Here is a 12405-nt window from a genome sequence, read left to right on the forward strand (position 1 = left end):
CAGGTCACCTCGCATGCCCTGTTGACGCAATGCCATCCCAGCCAGGACAGGCTCAACCCGGTCCTGGATTGCCACGTCCACAGGGAGAGGAAGGCCAGTTGTTGTGCGCTCATCCCCTCCCTGAAAACGGGTCTGGACGTAGGCATCCCTGCTGGTGCAGGATGATGCAGTCACAGGATCAGGGACAGGATTACACACAGGCACCTCCGTGGCAACCTGGGCTGCCTCCTGCCCCTGCACTGCACCACTAGCACCAGTGGAATCCCCACCTCCAGAGCCCGTGTGTCCCTTCCACAGCCTCCTCCTCCACCAAACCCCCCACCAACCTGGATGACTCCATGCCATCTTCCTCCGTCGGACCCTGTGGGGTCTCAGCTGCCCCTTCTGCTGCCGAGGAGTCCACCTCCGACCTCCGCCTCTTGGACATACCCTCGGCAACTGCGGCTCAGGACGCGGCACCAGAGTGCTCACTCCCCGACGAGATGACAACGTGGGAGGGGAGCCGGGCCTTGCGTCTCCGGCTGGTGGTGCGATCCCTGACGCTTTGCTCCACAGCACCCTGTCCGCCCTCTTCATCAGTTGACGCTGCAGACAGGGAGAGATAGAACACAGGCATCAGCGCACTGTACAATGGACTGATACACACATGACAGTTGCACATGAGTGGCAGTGTAAAACTACAGACATGGCATCACACTCCCCAACACACATGTCATTTCAACTCACAAACATGAGCAAATCAACAGGAATATTGCACCTGGCAGCACCATCCATACACAAACAACAGCACGAGCAGCCGAAGGTGAGCCTGACGTCACATGAAACACAGGGAGTGCACAACACTCAAGGCCAACAAAAGGCCTGTTCCTGCACCTTGGACCCTCATTCCGTCCCCCTCGCCAAGGGAAGAGGGCAGGAGCCCCTTCCTCTTCACAGAATCCAGGTTTACAGCTGTTAGCTGTGCGGCATCATCCGAGGCATATTACAAGGCCTGCCTGACCTTGTCTCTTCGCCCTGCCTGACACCAGCATGCCGGGCGCTTCGCGGCGCGAAAACGAGGCTGAGCCTCGCATTTGAATCGAATTTCCCGCCGGCAGGCGGATCCGACGGCGGCGCACACAAAGGCCACACAAAGGCCTGTTCCTGCGCCCTGGACCCTCATTCTGTCCCCCTCGCCAAGGGAAGAGGGCAGGAGCCCCTTCCTCTTCACAGAATCCAGGTTTACAGCTGTGCAGCATCATCCGAGGCATATTACAAGGCCTGCCTGACCTTGTCTCTTCGCCCTGCCTGACACCAGCATGCCGGGCGCTTTGCGGCGCGAAAACGAGGCTGAGCCTCGCATTTGAATCGAATTTCCCGCCGGCAGGCGGATCCGACGGCGGCGCACACGAAGGCCACACAAAGGCCTGTTCCTGCGCCCTGGACCCTCATTCCGTCCCCCTCGCCAAGGGAAGAGGGCAGGAGCCCCTTCCTCTTCACAGAATCCAGGTTTACAGCTGTTAGCTGTGCGGCATCATCCGAGGCATATTACAAGGCCCGCCTGACCTTGTCTCTTCGCCCTGCCTGACACCAGCATGCCGGGCGCTTTGCGGCGCGAAAACGAGGCTGAGCCTCGCATTTGAATCGAATTTCCCGCCGGCAGGCGGATCCGACGGCGGCGCACACGAAGGCCACACAAAGGCCTGTTCCTGCGCCCTGGACCCTCATTCCGTCCCCCTCGCCAAGGGAAGAGGGCAGGAGCCCCTTCCTCTTCACAGAATCCAGGTTTACAGCTGTTAGCTGTGCGGCATCATCCGAGGCATATTACAAGGCCTGCCTGACCTTGTTTCTTCGCCCTGCCTGACACCAGCATGCCGGGCGCTTCGTGGCGCAAAAACGAGGCTGAGCCTCGCATTTGAATCGAATTTCCCGCCGGCAGGCGGATCCGACGGCGGCGCACACGAAGGCCACACAAAGGCCTGTTCCTGCGCCCTGGACCCTCATTCCGTCCCCCTCGCCAAGGGAAGAGGGCAAGAGCCCCTTCCTCTTCACAGAATCCAGGTTTACAGCTGTTAGCTGTGCGGCATCATCCGAGGCATATTACAAGGCCTGCCTGACCTTGTCTCTTCGCCCTGCCTGACACCAGCATGCCGGGCGCTTCGCGGCGCGAAAACGAGGCTGAGCCTCGCATTGGAATCGAATTTCCCGCCGGCAGGCGGATCCGACGGCGGCGCACACGAAGGCCACACAAAGGCCTGTTCCTGCGCCCTGGACCCTCATTCCGTCCCCCTCGCCAAGGGAAGAGGGCAGGAGCCCCTTCCTCTTCACAGAATCCAGCTTTACAGCTGTTAGCTGTGCGGCATCATCCGAGGCATATTACAAGGCCTGCCTGACCTTGTCTCTTCGCCCTGCCTGATACCAGCATGCCGGGCGCTTCCCGGCGCGAAAACGAGGCTGAGCCTCGCATTTGAATCGAATTTCCCGCCGGCAGGCGGATCCGACGGCGGCGCACACGAAGGCCACACAAAGGCCTGTTCCTGCGCCTGTTCAGAGCATTCTGAGCTTGGGCCAGAGACCCTGCCCCTCACCAGATCCTTCTTGAACACCACCTGAACATTCTGTCCACAACCATATAACTGCCCAGGGCATCCGTTAAATCCTGCGTTCACCGATGAGGCGCCAGCGATATTCCATCACAACCATGCACCTGCATATCCAGTCGGCCATGTGAGTAAACTGTCACCCAATCCCAGGCGCTACCTAACGCACGATGCACTACTCTGGACCTAGTTGCTGCCACACTGCATCATGTGCTGCAGTTGATTTGTGTTGTGCCCTAGGGTCACTAATAGACCTCATTTGACCTGTGTTGTGCCCTAGGGTCACTAATAGACCTCATTTGACCTGTGTTGTGCCCTATGGTCACTAATATACCTCATTTGACCTGTGTTGTACCCTATGGTCGCTAATAGACCTCATTTGACCTGTGTTGTACCCTATGTCCGCTAATAGACCTCATTTGACCTGTTGTACCCTATGGTCGCTAATAGACCTCATTTGACCCGTGTTGTGCCCTATGGTCGCTAATAGACCGCATTTGACCTGTGTTGTGCCCTATGGTCGCTAATAGACCTCATTGACCTGTGGTATGCCCTATGGTCACTAATAGACCTCATTTGACCTGTGTTGTGCCCTATGGTCGCTAATAGACCGCATTTGACCTGTGTTGTGCCCTATGGTCGCTAATAGACCTCATTGACCTGTGTTGTACCCTATGGTCGCTAATAGACCTCATTTGACCTGTGTTGTGCCTTACCTGTAGCCACCTGTAGTCACTACTGCACTCTTGCTAAAAACCTATGAATTTCACTGCCCCCACCATCAGAGCCGAGCCACCTACAATGGCCACATTTAGAGGCGCCACACTAACTATGGCTACCCTCCTCCCGCTGCTCCGCGCTCACACAACCACACCACTTTACCCAGACCTACTATCTCCATTAGAATGGATAAACAGATTTGCCCGCCCACCTTCACCATGCATACCCTGTCCCACACCCCTTAGAAACACAAGACTAGGCTCTCGCCTTGTTATACCCTCTACCACATACCTGAACGCAGCCCCACTGACCATAACTAGAAACGATAGACTCAGCTATCGGACGAATCTTGTCACAAAATTAACTAGAATGCACACCACTCAGACTACGAACCCCAAGCAGCTTACCTCACCTTCTGAACTCCCACCCAGTCACAACCCTACTATACCGCACTCGCCACCACACACGAAAACTAACCCTCCACAGACTTCTATCAAGGGAGCCCTCATCAACGCTCGCTCATTGGGTGCCCACGCGACTGATGTCGCTGACATTTTCTCCACTAACCACCTAGACTTTATCGCCATCACGGAGTCAAGGCTACCCCCAGCAGCCGGTCCCACAATAGCGCTAGCCACTCCAGACAACTACAACATCATCCGAGCTGACAGGAAATGTGGAATAGGCGGAGGAATAGCAATTATTGCAAAATCCACCCTTAACATCAGAGAAGTAACCAGCACTACCCTACCCTCTGCCGAAGTACTATCTGTCAAACTCCCATTATCTGACACACAAACCATCTTGCTCCATATTATATACAGACCCCCAGGACCCCCTTCTACCTTTGAAGAGGATATCTCTCTCCTACTCACTACCAATTTGAAACCGAAATCCCAAATCATCATTCTGGGAGATTTCAACCTGGGACTCAACGACCCTAATGCCAACCAAGCCACTTCCCTAAATGACACGATTACTCATCTAGGCTTCACCCAACACATCAACCAACCTACACACACGAAAGGAAGATCCCTGGATTGGCTTGCAGATGCTAATTGCAACCTTTCACTGACCGACATCACACCCTGTGCTTGGACTGACCATCATCTCATTACCTTCTCCTTACCCAGATCCCTACCATCTATCACACAACTCACAAAGCTACCTCAAATAATCTCCAGAAACAACCGCAACATCACTATAAAGAACCTCAAACCTCTTCTCGCGCCTATCAGTAAAGCTAATCTACCCACGCAAAAAAACAACCCAGCAGCCATAGTAGACCTATATAACAAGACTTTAGAACTAGCCCTTAACCAAATAGCTCCTCTCAAACAACGAAAAGCCAAACCTATTGCCCGTTCCAAAAAATGGTTCTCAGCAGAATTAAAATCTCTCCGCAATATTAAAAGAACTGCAGAAACTAGCTGGAGAAAAGCCCCTTCTCTCTCCACTAAAGACAAATTCGCTTCAGCTGCCTCCACTTATAAATCCGCCATCTTAAATGCTAAGAAAGAGACCGACAATTTGAGAATACAAAATGCCAAATCTGGCACCAAAGAACTTTTCTCTATACTAAGAGAACTTGAATCACCACTGCCCCCTACAGAAGACTGCATCAAAGACAAGGCCTGGTGCAACAATATCCAGCACGCCCTTGGTAACAAAATTGCCCTACTACAAACTAAGATAGAAGCAAAAAAAGCTTACCTTGCCTCTAAACAAAACCCCAGCAGCAAAATTAACCACACCACCCATATCTGCCCATCTTTCCACTTCTCACCAGTCACAGAAGAGGAAGTAATCAAGATAATCGCCAGCCTCAAACCATCCAACTGCAAAGGTGACATTTGCCCAGCATCCGTCATCAAAGATGGTGCTAATGAGTTAGCCCCTCTCATCACCTCTCTGATCAACTCCTACTTCAAAAACTCAGTGGTCCCCAATAACCTTAAAAAAGCGTGGGTCCTACCCCTGCTCAAAAAACCTAACCTAGATCCCAACATTCCTACAAATTACAGGCCCATCACCAGAGTCCCATTTCTTCTCAAAATCTTGGACAGGGTAGCCTATCTCCAAATACAACAACATTTGGAAGATAACAACCTCCTAGGCCTGCGACAATCCGGATTCAGACCAAGGCACGGGACTGAAACTGCCCTCTTGGATCTAAAAATCCAAATGGATGACGCCAAAGACAAGGGCAAACTGGCCATTTTGCTCTTGTTGGATCTCTCTGCTGCCTTTTATCTGGTTGACCACCAGATCCTCACTCATCACCTCTCCTCAGCTGCTGCATTCTCCCAGAATGCCACTAAGTGGATCCAGTCATTTCTGTCTGACAGGACAACTAGAGTCTTCACCCCCACTGCGGCTGCGGACCCTATCCCAAACACATGTGGAGTGCCACAAGGCCCCTGCATTTCTCCCACACTTTACAACATCTTCACAAAGCTCCTATTTGACCGTCTTGACGATTAGGGTGTCAGTTACACTAATTATGCTGACGACACCCAGGTCCTCATCACGCTCACTGATAGCTATGAGGAAGATGTTGCAAAGCTTAACGATATCTACTTAGAAATCCAAGCCTGGATAGCCACACACAGCCTTTGCCTTAACGACAATAAGACAGAATTGCTTATCGTAGGCTCCCAGGCGCGCCTCAATAAACTGGACCAAAGGTACCATTCCTTTACTATTGATGGCAACATCATAAAAGTCTCAAAAGAGGTTAAAACGCTAGGTGTATACCTCGAGTCTACCCTATCACTAAAGAAACAAATAAACTCTACCATCGCAGCTACCTCATACACCAATAAATTGATCAATGCCTGCAGGCCTTTTCTCTCCACCTCTAGCTGCCTCACCCTATCTAGAGCACTGATATTGTCTAAACTAGACTATAGCAACACACTCTACTTAGGCACTATCACTAAAAATTTGAATAGACTCCAAATCCTGCAAAATAATGCACTAAGATGTGCCCTCAACCTCCCGCACAAGGCGCACATATCTACGGCTAGAAAAGAAGTACATTGGCTCCCGATCTGTGACAGAATTAAGCTAAGAACACTGGTCATCACCCACAAGTGCCTATCACACACTGCCCCACGGTACCTTTCTGACAAATTGTCTAGACACTGCCCCATTAGACCCACCAGAACACCTTACCTACACCAACTAAAGATCCCGAATTTAACCTAAAATCAGCAGGGGGCTCCAGTTTTCCAGTGCTCGCAGCACAATATTGGAACACCCTCCCCACTACAATTAGATCGGAAGCCGCATTCTGGCCATTCAGAGCCATGGTAAAATCATGGTTATTAGCCTAAACACCCAGATTCTCACCGTCATGACCTGCTAGCCACCACTCTCCACCTGTAGTAATGTTTATCCTACATACAGTATAGTCAGGACCAACCTGTAACCCGGTCCGCATTAGCCACTGTAACTTTTATTCCTCACCCCATATTCTCTGAATATACTTTTCTTTTCTTGGTATATTCTACTCTTGTATGTAAGCACTCAGAGCCTGGACTAATGTACGCTCTGTCTGTTGTTATATGATGTTCGTGCAACTATATGTAACCCTGCTGTACACATGATTATGTGCCCAGTTACCTGAGGGTTCGGATGCGCTTTATAAATAAACAAACTAAACTAAACTAAACACATGCACACATGCCACCAGACTTACATGCATGTGTACATCTCCACCAACTGTCGCAGTGATGAGATCCCCAACCATGTCACATCTCACATTCAGCCTTCTACATGTCAGTGTCACATGCATCCATGTTGCATCACAGTTGCATACTTGTCAAATACACCCACATGCACATGTGCATAGTGCAGATATATGCAGCATGAACCAGCATCCATGTGTGACACCACAACCATGCCACAGTGCATACACATAAGACATTACATGTGTGCACCCACACATACATTTGCACAGCAGGCTTACCAAGACATACACCATTGATGTGTCTCACACTTGATAGGAATCACATGTGGTAGGTTCACGTCCCTGTACATACACAGCCATATATGTCCCTACAAAGACATATGTGCAACCTGCACACTCCTGGCACACCACAACACGCACAGCGTCCGATCAGTATGCATGTACACTTACCGCTCGACTCCAGACGGGTCTGCCCCTCAAGGACCTGGATGTGGAGCGCTGGGCGTATGCGTTCCAGGACCCTCATCTGGTTGTCGGACAGGTGGACCCGGCACCCATTGGCATCCGCTGCCTTCAAGAGGCGCCGGGCCTTGTTGAGGGTCCTGGACCTGAAGTCCTCCCAGCGCTTCCAGACATGTTTGATATCGTGGACTGCCACCCCCTCCTCGTTGATGGCAGTCACGATGTCTATCCAGATCCTCTTCCGTCCTTCATTGTCGGTGCGCAAACTTCCAAAGAGGGCATCATACTGCCCCAGGACTTGCTCCACCAGGACACCAACTTCCCTGGCGCTGAAGCTGGTGGCCCTCTGCCTCTCTGCCTGGGGGTTGCCAGTGGTGCCAGACGGTGTAGTGTCCGACATGGCAACCCCAGAGGTAGGTGTGGGTGGGCAACATGGTCCTGGGGCTGGGCTGTGGAGCCATGGTATCCCAGTCGGGAGTCTTCAGTTCCAGTAGGGGTGGTCACAGCAACTGCACCCCTGGCTGACGTGCAGACACCAAATAGCAGGGCACGTGTGCAGCAGGCAGGCAGGCAGCAGCAGATGGCAGGTGGGAGGGTGCTCGGAGCTCTGGGGGGCAGGAATATGGCCTTCTGGGCAGGAGCATGGTCTTCCGTGTGTTGTTGCGTGGCCAGCTTGATACGGAGTGATTTGGCACGTGAAAAAAGGGCACGTCAGCGTGAAATTGGAGGAAAGGCCCTTAGCGCGTAAGTGCGTAAGTGACGTTACGTGCGCGGGCGTTCCCCACAACACAGGTGCATAGTGAATCAGCACGTGAGAAAACTGCACGTCACCGTGCTATTGGAGGAAAGGGCCTTAGCGTGTAAGTGTGTAAGTGCCGTTGCATGTGTGGGCTGGCTGAAAAGGTACGAGTATGACGCTATTTTCTTGTACGTGCTTTTTGTGGAGACCGAGCAGGTGATTCTTGTACTTCTTGTCGGTTCACACGTGATTACTTCACAACGTTTCCAGTTCGTACTCCCCGTTTCCCCAGACTGCATTCTTTTTTTCTTTTGGCGGGGGTGTTGTCAACGCGCGTCTTTTTCATGTTCTTTTTCAAGGCAGACGGTGAGTTGCGCATGTATTTTCCAACTGTGGTTGCCCCCCGTGTGTCGCGTACCCCTTCAGTGGTCATTGTAGGCTGCGTGTAACATGCGTACGCTTATTTTTGTGTTTCTGGGTGCCACAGCGTAGTGCGGGTTCATTTTTCCATGCACGTGGTCTACCAGGGGTTGCGTGCATGTGCACTTTTGTTTTTGGGGTGCCTGTGCATTGCGTGACCCGTCATCTTCCCCCAGGGGTCACAGACAGCCTTGCTAGAGCACTAGGGTACGAATTCCATCTAGTACCCTACCCCTTTCACCCCAATTGCCCAGGACAATTGTTTACTGCAACTCCCATACGGACAACAACATCAGTGCCATGGTTGGGAGGCGACCAAGCAGTAAGGGAGGCAAAGGTGGCCGAACTCAAGGAGGTTGGCGTGGTGTGCGCGGTAGGGTACGTGGCTGGCATTTGCAGGGTGCCCCTAGAGCCCAGTGTGTGGAGGACCAATCAGGGCCACCTATGCCCCCCCAATGCTTGTGGGAAATGTAGCTGACACCATCCCAGCTCAGCCCTTGTTGAACCGGCCCATTTTGTCAACTGAACCGGCACAGGATGACTCCCAGGCTGACTTCCAGGTCACTACGTCTAAGCCACGTGTGGCGGTGAAAGTTCCTGTCACCAGGCCACGTGGATCTGGGGCAGCAATGTCATCTGCTGCCCCAAGTAGCCAGGGTGAGGAGGCTGCAGGGGCAGCTGCAGCTCAATCCACCCCATCTCTGAGTCTCCCAGCCGGGACAGTGTCGGTCCAGGTCCATCACATCGACGTTGGCACTGCCAACATCACCCTGCAGCCAATGCCTGCACCAAGACCTTTGGTCATTGTGCCTTTACGGGCTTCAAGTACCCAGTCCACCTGCGCTTCTGCCCCTACTGACCAGAGCGGTGTAAGCCACTCAGGATCCGCACCACCTTTTAAGAAGAAGAAGGGTGCTCTTGCACTACAGGCTGGAACCCCAGAAACGGCTGTACACTCCGGCACCTCAAGGAAGCCTAGCTTCAATGATGCCGAACTTGATGCACTTGAGGCCTATGTGTTGGCACATAGCCGCGAAATGGTGGTGACTGCAGGCTGCAAGACTACGCCTGCTCAACGTAGGGCCCTCGGGCTGACCATCGCAGACCACATTAGTGCCCTTGGATTTGTGAGGCGCACAGATGATGATTGCTACAAGCGGTGGAATGACTGAACATGAGTCTGTTGCTGGAACCTTTGTCACAGAGGAACAGATCCAAGGCATGGGAGACCTACCAGATTATGAAGCATTGTCCGGTGAGTGCCAATGCATGTGTGTGTAATCCATGTGTATGTTGCTTGTGATGTGTTCTGATTGAGTGCCAGATGAGGGTGTGTACTCATGAGTGGCATGGGTCACCCATGTGCTTCCTCCAAACCATTCACCGGCCTTGGATTTGGGAATGACAGTATCCCTTCTGACCACAGTAGCCAATTAGCACCACATTATTGCAGTTGCCCTTGAACTGTCATCTTGCAACAACATTGTTCAAAACTTTCAGTGTTCATTCAGCCTGATTGTTTCAATCCTCCCATTTTTACAACACATTTTTCTGCCCTAATGCCACATATGTGACATGCTTCTGTCATAGATTACACCCCACAAAGGCCCACATTTATTACCTTGTTATGGGAATGATTTGGCCATTCAGGCTGATTGAGTAAGGGCCTGCTCACATTAATTATTGGGTCCTGTTTGAATGTGAAACATGACTGTTGTCTCCTGTCATGTTGAAGTGACCAACCATTGATGTATCCATCTGCCTGCCATCACTGTATACTTGAACACTGGATGTGTTGCAGTGTGTGGCACATGGGTATTTTGTCACACTATTTTGCAGTTTTCATCTCATCATGTCCATCTCACATTTATGGGTGACAGTACTCATTCACTAACATATGGCTGTACTTGTCAAATATACCATGGCTATGCCACGTGCCATCTGTGTGCTGGCATGTGTCATGTATGTGTATTGTACATGCCACTCACAGGCTAATGTGTGATGCCAGTGCTATCCAGCATGCAGCAAATCTGTTGCTTTTCCTTCCTGGAGTCCTCAGTGTCTGCTTTTTGCCTCCCCTTCCAACTCATTGACAGTGCATGCATGCCAGGGTTATAGTCATGTGGGACATGTGTAATTCATGTACTGGATCTCTGGCCTGTCAGGCCTATGTGTGTGCTATGGTGCTCATGCCTGTTTCCATTTGTTGTCTTTCATGTTTTTGCAGGTGATGACGCACTTGATGCTGTTGAGTTGGAGGAGATGGTGCAGACCCAAGAGGAATCTCAGCCACAACCGGGCACCAGTGGAGGACGTGGGGTGGTGGTGGGTGAAAACCCAATCCTCCTGCAGACCATACTGTCCACGGGTGTCTCTGGGTGCACCTCCCCAGACCTCCATGATTCAGGTGCTGAATCGGACAGTGAGACATATGTGCCATCGCAGGTGAGTGTTTCTGGCAGGGATGCTGTTCTGTCCAACCCACCTGCACCGGGGGTAGACCCCTCTATGGGGATGTCAGTGTTGGTAACTCCGCCTTTGGCGGTTACAGATGCAGGGTCACACTCCACAACATTAGCTCCTGTTCCTGGGCCAGCAGATCAAAGGGGGAATGCAGTCCTGCAGCCTCAGGCAGTGCCAGCAAAGCGAGGGGCAGATCGCCTTGCCCCAAACAGGTGTGGTGCCCGCCGACGCGGTGGCCGTGTGCCACCAGGCAATACTGTATGGGAAAACTCCATGTACAGTATAGCAGCACAACAGGGAGCATAGTGTGAAATGATGGCTCAGGCAATGTATAGGGTGGCCACTTCCATTCTCTCCCCTGAAAGGCAGATGGAGCTCCAACAGAAGGCAACAGTCTCCATTTGCCAATCACACAGGGAGGACATGTTGGCGTCCAACAGGGACCGACGGGCGGCACTGGATGTTAAGACGGATTTCTGAACTCTGTCCTGGAGGGGCAGAGGTTCAGAAGGCCAGCCTAGTTTCTTGGAACAGGGTAACCTCTGGACAAACCAGACCAATCAGGGTAGCGATCGCGGCGGTCAAGACTAGGTCTCAAGAGGGGTGAGGGTGACTGAAAGCCTGCAATGAGCACACAAAGCAAGGACACTTACAAATTACTCCAAACAGGTGTTATATTAAAAATATATACACATTTATTACAAGGCCTTTGTAACATTGACCGTAGCTAGAAATCACAATAAAACTCCAGTAAACCAACACATACCAAACCAATACAATATATATACAAATACAAACGAGTCTAACGAGTTAGATGCACGAAATGTGTAGACCACCTAGATGGGGAGGAAAACAGGCAGTGCGAATAATAATTAGACCCAGTCCGCCTTCAGAGGCACCTAACTAAAAGGAAGTCCAAGCCCTACGAAGAGTGGAGCCTTGTGCTCAAAAGTACCTGCACACACTGGTGCCAACGGGCAAAAAGGGGAGTCTCTTTGAGGGAATCAGGCAGTTTAGTTCGGTGAACAAATGAAGATGAACAGAGCTCCGCGACTCAAGCCCAGCCTCCACTGTGGGCAGAAGCAGAGCGCGAGTACGGAAAGGCGTGCTGTTAGACACAGCAGGGAAAAGCTATGGGCTCCTGCAGGAGGGCGACCAGTTCCTAGCGATGCTACTCACCGGTCCCTGATGCAAGCAGACCCAGGCTTCTCCGCGTCAGTTTCAGTGCTGGCAGGTTCAGATAGGAGCAGGGGACGTCTCGTCGTCGTGTAGATTCCGCAGCAGCAGAAGTTGAGTTGAGGGCGTCCCAAACGCAGTGAACCCGCACA

At 51.8% G+C, this 12405-nt stretch overlaps 1 protein-coding gene across 1 annotated transcript in view; it reads left to right on the top strand.

The window, feature by feature from the left end:
- The window catches only part of TMEM45A (transmembrane protein 45A), a 468453-nt gene that overhangs the window by 103379 nt on the left and 352669 nt on the right, over positions 1 to 12405 (top strand). The gene's annotated exons all lie outside the window — the stretch shown is intronic.

The sequence above is a fragment of the Ambystoma mexicanum genome, chromosome 7q (genome assembly GCF_040938575.1).
Source record: "Ambystoma mexicanum isolate Mex_15411 chromosome 7q, UKY_AmexF1_1, whole genome shotgun sequence".
Taxonomy (NCBI): domain Eukaryota; kingdom Metazoa; phylum Chordata; class Amphibia; order Caudata; family Ambystomatidae; genus Ambystoma; species Ambystoma mexicanum.